Source organism: Protopterus annectens, chromosome 12.part0 (genome assembly GCF_019279795.1).
Source record: "Protopterus annectens isolate FY-2018-M chromosome 12.part0, PAN1.0, whole genome shotgun sequence".
NCBI lineage: Eukaryota > Metazoa > Chordata > Ceratodontiformes > Protopteridae > Protopterus > Protopterus annectens.
In genome coordinates this window covers 218,516,030-218,529,420 of record NC_056746.1, presented here as the reverse complement: position 1 = coordinate 218,529,420, position 13,391 = coordinate 218,516,030, and positions in this window count along the sequence as shown.

The window sequence follows — 13,391 nt, the reverse complement described above, 5'->3', positions numbered from 1 at the left end:
CTTGCCCCAAAGTTGGAAGATCCGATCTGCTATTACAGGGTTGAGGGACCACTCATGAGACATCAGAATGTTCCTGCTCAGATTGTCTGCAATAAGGTTGGAACTTCCAGGAATGTGCGTTGCTATATGAAAGCGACTGGAAGCTATTGCCCAGTGCCAAATCCTCATGGCTTCCTGACACAGGGGTCAAGATCTGGTTCCGCCTTGTTTTTTGATATATCAAATGACTTGACATGTTGTCTGAAAGCTTGCAACGCTAAGAGAACTGCCCTCAGTTCCAGGACATTTATGTGCAAGTTAGCCTCGATGGGGGTCCAGGTACCTTGGACAGTCTTTCCCTGAAAATGGCCTCCCTCCACCCTAACAGTGAAGCATCCATGGTCACCGTGGCCGTGGGCTGGGGAAGACAGAACGGTCAACACCAAAGATTCTTTCGTGGCTCCATCCACCATAGTATTTCTTCTTTGCAACGGTTTGTATGGCGTATCATGTGGCTGAGTGGTTGGGTTAACAACGTCCATTGTGCGGAAAGGAGCCACTACAAGATTCTCATGTGCAGTCTCGCCAGTAGTACTAACGTAATGGCAGCTGCCATGGAGCCCAAGAGTTGCAGTACAAGACATGCTGGTACAAACATGTGAGGAAGAAGGTCTTGAATTTGGTGTCTTATTTTCAAAAGCCTGTGAGGAGGGAAAGAAGCTTGACAGGATGTTTTGTCAAAGACCGCTCCAACAAATTCCAGTGTCTTCGTTGGGGACATCTGAGATTTGTCTTTGTTGATTGTAATCCCCAAGTGGAGAGCGAGACCTTGAGTGCAAGAGAAGCTGCGAACTAGGAGATTCCTGGTCGGGGCAGTAAAGAGCCAGTCGTCTAGATAGGGAAATACCTGGAATCCTTGTAGTCGAAGATGGGCTACCACAACTGCCATACATTTGGGGAACACTCGAGGGGCTGTCGAGAGACCGAATGGCAGTGCCCTGAACTAGTAGTGATTGGCTCCCAGCCGGAGGTGGAGAAACCTCCGTGAGTGGTGATCCATCTTTATGTGATAGGACGCATCTTGTAGGTCTATAGAGCACATCCAACTATCCCTCCCTAGGAAGGGAAAAATGGACTCTACTGTGACCATCCAGAATTTTTGAGGTTTGATCGATCTGTTCAGTAGGCAGAGATCAAGGATTGGTCTCCAGTCCCCTGTCTTTTTGGTACTAAAAAGAATCTCGAGTAAAACCCGGATCCTGTCTGCTCTGGTGGGACTGGTTGAATGACTCTTTTTCTTAGCAGTTTTTCTATTTCTAAGGCTGCTAATTCCCTCTGATTGGGTGGTACATCGGGGATTCGTTTGATGGGTCTGGGAGTTAAGTCGAATGGTATTTGGTAGCCTCCGGATATTATTCGCTGCACCAAAACATCGGTAGCAATAAGATGCCAGGATGGTAGATGCAGAGAAAAACGACCCCCGACTGCTTCCAGAGGAAAGCAATTGGCCCGCTGCTCAGGAGAGTTGGTAGGGTCTGCCGGAGAATTTCTGGCTCCCTGGTTAGACAGAACCCCTTTAACCCAAAAGAGGCATCTTTCATATGAGTTGCCCCCCTGCCCCAGGGGGATTGTTCACCACGAGTGTCACGAAAGGATCCTTGGGATTTCTTGAACCATATCTTTCCTCCCTTCTGGTTCCCAGAGTAGGACCTTTGGGGGTTGGAAAAGCGTATGCCCACAGCAGACAAGGTCTTTCTGTCTTTCTCACTATGTGCAAGTGTGTCTCATACCTTGGGTCCAATAAGTGCAGATTCATTGACAGGTGCATTGACGAAGGAAGATTTAAAGGGGTCTGCTAAGTCACACAATCTCATCCAAGCATTACATCTCATGACAACACCAGATGCGGCAGCTCGAGCTGCCCCTCGGTGGTGTGAGATATCAAACGCATCGAGTTCAAGATGGATTCAAGGGTAGCTAGCTGCAAGGCTACAGTGTTACGCACCTCATCAGGCAGTACCCCCACCAAAGAGGAAGACATTTCAGAAATTAGGTCTCTCTGGAGTCCAGTAAAGTGTGCTAGATAATTCAGTGACTGAATGGCGAAGGGCGCTGATGCATAGGTCCACTTCCCTAATCTGTCCATGGTCCGGGACATTTAGAGAATGGACAGTGGAACTATCTTCTGCCAGTTCCCCCTTGGTGACCACCGCCACGACCATAGAATCAACTGTCAGTTGCTTGGACCAATGGGGCTGGTCTTCAGGTGTAGATAAAATTTTGTCCGGTCTCCAGGGGACAGGTTCTACATTGTTCGGGGCCTTCCAGGCACGCAGCGCAATTAGTTTAACAAGATCATCTGCTGGTGGGGTCACCCAGGAAGTAGATGGCCAGGCACGAAAAGCCTGCAGAAACACCGATTCCTCAAAAGAAAGGCTAGAGGACTTCCATTCCCCCCACTGTTTGAGGATTTCGAGAATGTCTCTGAATGAAACGTCATTTGGGGGAGAGCATGGGGACCCTTCTCCCTCATCACAATCAGTGTCTTCTGTGATTGATTCCTCCGAGGAGTCAAGGTGCTTCCTCTTGCACCGTTTCTTCTGGGGTGGCTCCTCAGTGGGATCTTCTGAGGAGGACTCTGGAGAAGGGGTTCCCTTCACAGGGGGTTCTTGTGACTCATGCGCCCAGGGACCCGACATAGCGGGTTGGGAGAGGTGCAAGTTAGGGGAGGTTTCTGATACTGGTGTCCTAGGCGCTGGCTGTGAGCCTTCGGAATGAAGGGCCCGTTCCATCACCTGTACAGCAGGCCCACTCAAGCCCACCTCCAGTTGAGGGGTACTGAGAGAACTGGAAGCCGTCGGAGCCGTGGACATGGATGGTGCCAGCCAGAAAATAGGTGCCGGATAACGTACCAAGGTACGGACAGTCCAAGCACTGCTCCGAGAAAGCATCGGCTCCATCGTAGCCAATGCAGCAAGGGTAGTCGGTACCAACAGGGGAGATACTGCTGTCAGAGCCGAGACAGTATATACCGAAGTGGACATCGGTACCAGGAACAGGGAGGATGCTGGAGGAGGATAAGCAGGGGAAGATGAGGTAAAGGATTCTGAGCCAGGAGGGACGGAAGGTCTAGCTAGAATGGGCAATCCCCTAGCTGCCAGAAGCTGATCCACAACCTGCACTAGGTCTAGTTCAGAAAAATTTCTAGTGGATCTAAAGGAGGCTGCTGAAGGGGAATCAGGTCTTTCTAGAAAGGGACTAAACCTCTGCCCCAAGAAAGGGTCGTAAGTTGGAGAATATCTTGTCCTTGGCAGGTATTCAAATGTTGGAGCCGAAGAAACTGTCGGCACCATGGCTGGGGATGGTGCCAAGGCATGCACAGTCATCGGAGTCCATGCAGCCGAAGAAGCTGTCGGCACCTTGAATGGGAATGGTGCCGAGGCATGTACAGTCATCGGAGCCCATGGAGCTGAGGAGACTGTCAGCACTGTGGACGGGGATGGTGCTGAGGCATGTACAGTCATCGGAGCCAATGTGGGAACCAAGGACGGCACCTAAGTCAGTGGTGCCGTGGTTGGAACTGAAATAGGAATGAATACCATGGACAACACTGAGGAAGAGGACACAGATCTTGGTGCTGAGGAGGTCTGTGCCGAGGATGCTGGAGAAGCACAGAGCCGACTCGGTTCCGTAACTGACGGGGATGCAGGAACAGAGTGACTCCATTTTTCCTTATATTTTTTGGTCTTAGGAGGGGGTGAGACCTCCGACCCAGATAGAGCCTCCGAGAAAGGTGTCTTGAGTAAACCTTTCATAATAAGTTTATTCTTACTTTCTGCCAGTGTCCGATTACTAAAACTAGCACAGATGTCACAATCAGCTTTAATATGATCCATGCCCAAACAGTAGACACAACGGACATGTGTATCTGAGTTAGGCATCTTACGTCCACACTTGTCACACTGTTTAAAACCCAACTTAGCTTTGTCTGACATGGACAATGCTATCCTATAGAAAGAATAAGATAAAATAATATATGTATATATATATATATATATATATATATATATATATATATATATATATATACATATATATATATATATATATATATATACACACACACACACACACACACATATATATATATATATATATATATATATATATATATATATATATATATATTTAGAAGTTATGTACTTACCATAACATTCCATCTGAGTAGGTGTATTCATTTGTCTGCAACCTGTGGGTATGGATCTGATATCGGATCCGAACCGGCATGGTTTATCCAGCTATGGATCCGAGCTCCTAGCTCCTCCCCTCACCCATAATGCCCTGCTCTCCCTACATGACCTCAGATCGAGTTTGCCCTGTATAAAATACCCTAATAAAGGGTAACACACTCTATGCAGGAAACTGACAAGGCCAGGGGGATAAGAGGGCGGGATGGTTGCAGACAAATGAATACACCTACTCAGATGGAACGTTATGGTAAGTACATAACTTCTAAATCTGAAGTAGGAGATTCATTTGTCAGCAACCTGTGGGACAGAGTCCCCAGCTACCTGAGTCTTGGGCGGCCGTCATGGAAGGATATTCCGGAGCACCGCGGAGCCAAAGGATGCTCTACCTCTAGACGTGATATCCAGCTTGTAATGAGAAATAAAGGTATGAGATGAGGCCCAAGTGGCCGCTGAACAAATTCCATCCAGAGGTATCCTAGCCTTAAAGGCTGCTGAGGTAGAAACTGAGCGGGTTGAATGAGCATGAACTCCGTCCGGTGCGGGCCTCCCAGAAGCTTGGTAAGCTAATAAAATACACTGGGAAATCCATTGTGACAAGGAGACTTTTGAAATTGGTTTACCCAGATTAAATTTGGCAAAGGAAACGAACAACTGATCGGATTGCCTGTGACCAGCTGTCCTGTTAAGATAAAAACGAAGCTGCCTGTGAACATCCAATGAATGCAGCTTGTACTCGCCTTTATTCTGATAATTAGGAAAGAAAACGGGGAGGTTGATGGACTGATTAATGTTTGCTTCCGAAGCTACCTTAGGGAGAAAAGAGGGATTGATCCTGAGGTACACACGGTCCGGATGGAAGATCAAGTAAGGCGGCTTTATAGAAAGGGCTTGAAGTTCCAAAACTCTTTTTGCTGAAGTAATGGCTACCAAAAATGCAGTCTTAAGAGATAAGAATTTTAGATCTACAGTGGCCGCAGGCTCGAAGGGGGGAGCGGTCAAGGCCTGAAGAACCAAAGAAAGATCCCAAGGTGGAACCGCCTGTTTGACTGGGGGTCTAAGAAGAAAGGTGCCTTTTAGGAAGTTTTTGCATAACTTGGCAGACATAAGAGGTCCAGAGTCATGACCAACATGATAATGAGAAATGGCCGCTAGCTGAACTTTGACCGTGGAACTACTGGACCGTGGAACTACTGGCGCCATCATTAAAAAGAGTGGTAAGGAAATCTAGGACCACGGGAAGGGGTACCGTGAAGGGATCTAGACCTTGCCGCTCTGCCCAGATGGAAAATCGCTTCCATTTACTGCGGTAAGTTTTTCTGGTAGAGGGTTTGTGCGCCGCTACCAGGATAGCCTTAACGGGAGATGAAATGCCGGGAGTCCTAATTAGGAGTGGAACTGGAGCAGCCAAGCAGTTAGCTTCAGGTTGTCCAGGTTCGGAGATGGTAGGTTCGATGGGTGTGTGATCAGATCCGGGATGGGATCTAGAATCCAAGGTGGATTCACTGAGTGAGACCTTAGGTAAGGGAACCAGATCTGCCGAGGCCAGAATGGGGCAATGAGGATCATTCTGCACCCTAACCGAGAGGCTTTCTGAAGAACCTGGAGCATCAGAGGAAGAGGGGGGTATGCGTACAGAAGACCGGGAGGCCAAGCATGCACCAGAGCGTCCCTCGGGGAATCCCCTGGAGGAGGGATTAGAGTGAAAAAACTGTCGCACTTGGTGTTTAAGGGAGAAGCAAAGAGATCGCAACAAGGAGTTCCCCACCGTGCGAAGATATGTTTCGCTACTTGAGCATTGAGAGACCACTCGTACGGGGAGAGAATGGTGCGACTAAGTTTGTCCGCAAGGATGTTGGACCGACCTGGAATATGCGTTGTGATGAGAAAGCGGTTGGTGGAGATCGCCCATTCCCACACTCTCATGGCTTCTCAACATAAAGGGTAAGACCTGGTTCCCCCCTGTTTGTTGATGTACCAGACCACTGACATGTTGTCTGATTGAATCGCAATTGTTCCCCGGGGAAGAAAGGCCTGCAGTGCTTGCAACGCCAGGAGCACGGCCCTCATCTCCAGAACATTGATATGCAGGGAGGTCTCTGAGTCGTTCCACGTGCCTTGGACCGTCCGTCCCGCAAAGTGTCCCCCCCACTCAAGGCGGGATGCATCTGTGGTCACTGTGGCAAGGGGGGAGATGCACAAAAAGTGCGGCCTCCTAGGAGATCCTCTGAATGGAGCCACCACAAAAGAGACCGCTTGCAAGCCTTGCTGATTGCAACGGGATGATGCAGGGGTAGAGAAAGGTAAGACCATTGTACTTGAAGAGTCCACTGAAGTACCCGCATGTTCAAGCGGGCAAGCGGGAGAAGAGAGATTGCTGCCGCCATGGACCCTAGTGCCCTCAGGACCAATTCCGCTGGTACTGGGCTGGAGTGGAGGATGGCCCGCACCTGGAGTCGAAGATTCCGAATTCTGTCGGTTGTGAGGAAGGCTCTTAACTTCCTTGTGTCCAACCTGGCTATGTTTATTGTGATAGCTAGCCAGGGAGCTAGACAAAGGAAGGAGTCCCTTGCTAAAGATAGTAGATGCCTTGTTGGGGCGGTGAGAAGCCAGTCGTCCAGGTACGGGAAGACCTGCACCCCCTGAAGCCTCAGGTGGGCCACAACCACTGATAGCACTTTGGTGAACACCCTGGGGGCTGTGGTGAGACCAAAGGGAAGGACCCTGAACTGGTAGTGACTGGCTCCCAGCCGGAAGCGAAGAAACCTCCTGGATCGTCTGTCCATTAGTACACGGTAGTACGCATCCTTGAGGTCTATGGAGCACATCCAGTGATTCTCTCCCAGGAGGGGGAGGATAGATTGTAAAGTGACCATCCGGAACTTCTCCTTGGGAACTGCCAGGTTTAAAAGGGACAGATCTAAAATGGGTCTTAGGTCCCCCGTCTTTTTTGGCACTAAAAAGAACCTGGAGTAGAACCCTGATCCGATCTGGTCTGGGGGGACGGGTTGAATGGCTCTTTTGCTTAGCAGATAGCCAATTTCTGCTGAAGCAGCCTCCCTCTGATCGGGTGGAACGTCGGGGAGGGATTTTGGTCTTGGAACACGAATAAAAGGAATTTTGTATCCTCTGGATATGATACAGAGGACCCAGCGGTCTGTTGTTATGGACTCCCATGCCGCTAGGTGCTCCAAAAAATGTCCCCCGACTGCCTCCAGAGTGGAGCAGTCGGGCAACCCCTCAGGGTTGCTGCACGGGCCGCTCAGAGAAAGGTTCTCTGGACCCGAAATTCCTGGGAGCCCCTCTGCCCCTGGGGCGGCGTCCGCCCTGTCCTCCTCTGCCACGGAAGGACTGGTTGTCCGGAGCGGGTTGGGATTGCTGCGACTTCCGGAACCACATCTTCTTCTGGCCCTTTTGGTTCCTAGAGTAGGACCTCTGGGGCACAGAGAAGCGGACTCCGACGGCAGACAGCGTCTTCCCGTCCTTCTCGCTCTGGACCAAGGTGTCGCGAACTGTTTTGCCAAAGAGGGCAGAACCATCAAAGGGGGTGTTTGTGAAGGACGCCTTGAAGGGCTCAGTGAAATCGCAATGGCGGAGCCAGGCCTGACGTCTCATGACTAGGCCTACTCCTGCAGCTCTAGCGGCTCCCTCGGTAGCATGGGAAAGCAACCGCATAGAGGTATTTGTAACGGACCGAAGAGTGGCCATACGGGTGGAGTGCAATGCTTTGTCCTCCTCCGACATGGACTCTGGGGGGGATGCAGCGTATTCAATAAGATCACGCTGCATCCTAATAACATGTGCCAGATAGTTGAGCGCCCTCACTGAGAAGGTCGCTGAACTAAACATTCGCTTCCCCAAGCGGTCCATCATCCGAGACTCCTTGCTCGGCGGATGGACTGAGGGACTCTCCTGGGCGAGTTCCCTCTTGGTGGCTGCTGCCGTCAACATGGCATCTACTGGAGGACCCTTACTCCAGTGGGCATGGTCAGCAGGGGGGCTGAGGATCCTGTCTGGCCTTTTGGGAATTGGCTCCACGGTGTCCGGTTCCTTCCACGCCCTGGTGGTAATGAGGTCCACCAGGGGGTCGGCAGGAGGGGACACCCAAGAGGTAGATGGGCCCGCTTCGAATGCCTCCAAGAACACGGACTCGTCCGAAGAAGACTTTGGGGCAGACCACCCACCTTTTATACGAAGCATTTCCATGATGTTTCCAAAGGAGACATCCTCGGGGGGTGATCTTGGGGAGCCTTCCCCTTCCTCCAAGTCCGTGTCTTCAGTCAAAGACGCGGGGGAGTCTATGTGCCTCCTTTTACATGTGTGCTTGCGAGGTGCCTCCTCGGGGGGGCTGTCCAAAGAACCCTCGCAAGCTGTGTCAAGTTCCACAGGAACTGCTTGGGGCATCGAAACGGGCTGTCCCAGTGGCCGGGTGATGGAAGCCTGACCCAGAGCAGATGGAGTGCAGGATGGAGCCAAAGCAAGTGCCAGGGGTCCGGATGCCCTCAACAGAGCCCTCTCCACTACATCAAAAGCCGAAGGGGAGCCGGCCTCGACCAAAGGATCCGACAGTCGGCTCCCCCTCGGATCCGAGGAGTGGATTGGAGCCGGCCCTGAGCCCCTCGGATCCGAGGGCCCAGTGCGCTCTGACACGGACGGCGCTGAAGGCACACTAAGTCCCTCAGATCCGAAGCTCGGGCCAAGGCTCCGAGAGGTCGGATCCGACGCACTTGAGGGCAGAGTCGGATCCGAAGTAGCCAGTACTATCGGAGCCGACCCACCCCCGGCTCCAAAGCTGCCCGGCTCCGAGCGCTCTGAACCCGGGTAGCGGGTCAGAGAAGGAGCAATGGGCTTGAAAAAGGGGGTTGAGCTCCCCCCGGGGGGTTGGCAGGAGCACTCCCATCTGCATCTGGGCCTGGATGAACCTTCGCATCATCCGGTCCAGATCGGCGTCTGAAAGACTATAAGTGGACCTCGAAGAGGCTACCGAGGTAGGCCTAGAGTACCGCCTCGATAGCCTCGAAGGAGGTCGGGTCTCCTCCTCCTCAGGTCCCGGTGAAAAGGTCGGGGACCGGAGCCGAGGAGTAGGAGAACCAGTAGCTAGAGAGGCCGGAGGAGAAGCCCGCTTAGCCGGCGGGGCCGAGACGGAGGTCTTGGCCCGCCGCTTGTGGTGCTTCTCTCTCCGGTCCTTCTTCCTAGCTTCCCTGTCCTCCGAACCCGAAGAGGGAGTGTGAGTCCCGGGAGGAGGAGCAGGAGCAGGTAGGGCAGGTACCGCAGAAGCGGTCACTACCAACGGGGCGGTGGCCGAAGCCAAGTCAGGGGGCAAAAGCCCCGCCAAGACCAGCTTCGACCTCCACTCCTTCAATGCCCTGGGGTTGAACCCTGCACAGATTGAACATCCAGAGGTGAGGTGTTCAACCCCAAGGCATCGAACGCACCGAGTGTGGCCAGCAGGGGACAGCTTATGGCCACACTCGGAGCAGTTCGAGAAAATCGCCTTTGGGGCTTCTGACATACTTTTTTTTTTTTTTTTTTTTAACAGAAGAAAAGAAAAAAATTAAATAATTAACAAGTAATTAGTCAGACATGCTACAGGCCCCAAAGACCACGCACACACAACTACGCTACCAGCGAGGGGAGGGAATTACAAAAAGTTTGTAAATTAACCAAAAACAGTATAAGGGGATAGAAAACCTAACACTTTCACACAAATATGCTACTAAAATATAGAAAAAACCCTTAATAAGCAAGAAATCTTCACTTAGCTGTAGGAGCTCAAGGATCAAGCTGTCACCATGTACACGGAAAACTAGATCTGAGGTCATGTAGGGAGAGCAGGGCATTATGGGTGAGGGGAGGAGCTAGGAGCTCGGATCCATAGCTGGATAAACCATGCCGGTTCGGACCCGATATCGGATCCATACCCACAGGTTACTGACAAATGAATCTCCTACTTCAGATATATATATATATATATATATATATATATATATATATATAAAATACTAATAATAATAATAATAGTGGTCTATAAGAAACATTATAGATCACTGGAAAATACTAGTATACAACCTTGATTTAGTGAAAATTATAGGTATGCGACCTAGGTTCACTTTCAAGAAAACTATAAACATTAAGATCTTACTTGAGCAAGGAACAAACATGAAAATGAGTATTAGTACAAACTGTTTTCAGACAAAAGGCAGTTATTCTTGTAATAACTGTAGACAATGTAGATATATTAGTAACACATCTTCAGTAAAATTTAGTCACATTAGAAGAATTTTCTGGTCTAAGGGTTACTATACATGTAACAGTGAAATGGTTGTGTATGTTGCACAGTGTCTTTCATGCCCTAGTTATTACATAGGTAAGACCACTAGGTGCCTGCAAAGAAGAATTTATGAACACCTTTTATCAATAAAGAAAAAAGAACTAATGTCTTAGCTAGGCATACTATTACATGTACTAATTTTAAAAAGTTTTCGTTTTTCTGTCATAGACAGTGTGAGTCAAGATATATTTTCAGGTGAGTATAAAACATTACTTGAATGCAAGGAATCTTTGTGGCAAATTTATCTTGGTGCAGATCGTGTGCCAGGTTTGAATGACACCATAAATATAAAATGTTTCCTACAAATCAGGCAATAAAGTTTTTTTTACACAAGTAGATTTTATAATATTTAAAACTATAAGCTATATATATTTTGTTTATTAATTTGTGTTTTATAATCATTTTAAGATCATTTTGAATAAGTATTTTTGTTTAATAACAATGAAAGCGTTTGTGATTTGTGACATCATCAATCATGTGATATGAGAGTTCAGTATTTAAATGTTTTTCTTGGGTGGATTCATGTTTTCTGAAGAAGTTTACAGTTATTAAAGTGAATGAAAGCACTAACATTGTCCATGCTTTTTTATGATTTTGGTGGAGCAGCCTTTTGTCTAATTTACTCTATTCGTGCAGTTTCCAAGTTTAAAGTTTTAACTTACCACATCTTATAACTTCTAACATTTTTTTCTTATATCATTTCCTTTCTTTTTACGCTTGCCTCTTAAATCACAATTAAAGTCTCCTACTGTTATAATATTCATATTTATTACTAGTCTAAAATCTGAATAAGCTTTCCCTTTCTTTACAGTTAGTATAAGCATATAATGTTATAATTCTATATACTTGTTCTTTCCATTTTAAATCTACAATGGTTATCTTCCCATTTTTGCTCAAGTTGCATCTAATATCTTTACTGCATTTCTACAGAATATGACTATTCCAGAATATCTCTCATTTCCAAATTCCAGATTATTTTCCCTCCCCTTAGCTTCTTTGCTTGTAATCTTTCATTTGTTAAAAATCTTGAGCCTTCTAATATAATTACATTGACATCACATGTATTATACCAGTCCAAAATTCCTGTTCTTCTTACTAAATTCTTAATACCATTCACATTTACAGAAAGCACTCTAAAATGTTCATTTTCTCTTCATTCATGGTTTCATAAGTTCATAGCTAAATACTGGGCTAGCTTTCTTACTTAATAGTCCATTCTAAGCCTAACCAACTTCCTTCCCAAAGACAAAAATCACACACTGTACCTTGAGCCTGTGAGTGAAACAATCTAACCATTATACTAAGCCCATATTTTCAGGTGTATATATTCTTTTTCATCCATTTCCTTTCTTTTGTACTTATCCATTTATTTTTTTCTTTTACTATTTTACCAACAGAATTATTTTCCCCTTCTAATAGCCCACAATTGATGTCTTCTTCATCACTTATTTCAGAACCTTCTTCTGTGTCTTCTTTATTATTTTTTCTCATCTAATTTTCTGTTTCTACTAGTTCTAAAATTTCTTTCTCTTTGCTCATTTTCTTCTCTTTCGTTTTCCGTACTATTATTTTCATTTTTGCAATCCATCCATAAATGCCCAATTTTGTTAAATTTATACAATTTCAATTAACATTTTTTTGCATCATGTCCCTTTCCCTACAAATATAAAATTTTCTTTTGTCACAGTTAGTTATCAAATGTCCTTATTTCAAAAAAAAAAAAAAAAAAGACATGTTTTGGATTCTCCTCAGTATTTTACAACACCCCTAATCCCCTCTACAGTTATCATGCTTGGTATATGCATAATTATTTCTCTCTTTTTTTTTTTTAACACAACATTACAATCCAGCCACCATTCCATAAACCTTTTTGTCATAAACATTTGCAATTTACCCCACTCTGGACATCAAACAGCTACTTCCCCTCTACATGACCTCAAACTGGTAACTCAAACATTACACTCCAGTCATTCAAGCTACCTATGCACTGGGTTGTAGTCACTCGCAAACTAACTCATTTCTCCCTAACAATTCGGCTTCTGAGTCTTCCCTCAAACAATATAGCCTAGAGAGTGCCACATGCAAACGCATAGTGTTTTTCAAGTTTCTGCAGTTTCACAAAGTGCTACTATTATAATTAGCTGATGTATGCCTAACAATTAGAATACATGTTAATGTATACTGTTTTTCTCCAGTTTCATGGCATTTGACAAAATGCTGCTATTATTATTAGCTGATTTATGCCTAACAATTAGAACATATGTTAATGTATACTATTCATTTTCAGTTTTCTTGTGGTTTGATGCTGTGTTGCTACTGTTCTTAGCTGTTATGTACCTAACACTGAAAGAAAGTGTACCTTTTCTGCTCCTTGTTTCCTCCTTCTTGCTATGTTCTATTTCCTCCTTTCTCTATAGTACACTCTTGTACTCCCTAACCTCCCCTGACTTATCTGCTCAATCCTTCTATTTGATGCTCTACCTGCTTACTTTCATGTCCCTCAAACACTGAACATTTTTCTCTCTCTACAGCTTGCTGTTTGCCCTTGTCCTCCAACTCGGGTGCTCCCCACTCCATTCCATTTTAACCAGGAATTTTCACCCTCATATGGAAGATGTCCTTGGACTGCCTTCACCCAGGAAACCTGCATTGCAGTTTACAGTATGTTTTCCCTACAAAAAGAAAGCAGCGTGTATGTAGACAGATCTACAAATTTATATCTATTGCTTAGCATTTACAGTTGATACATACCTGTGGCGTGCATGACAGCAGCCTACTGCAGTCCATAGCCATCCTCCTTGATATTATACTTTTCCCTCCTCTGTCCACTTCTT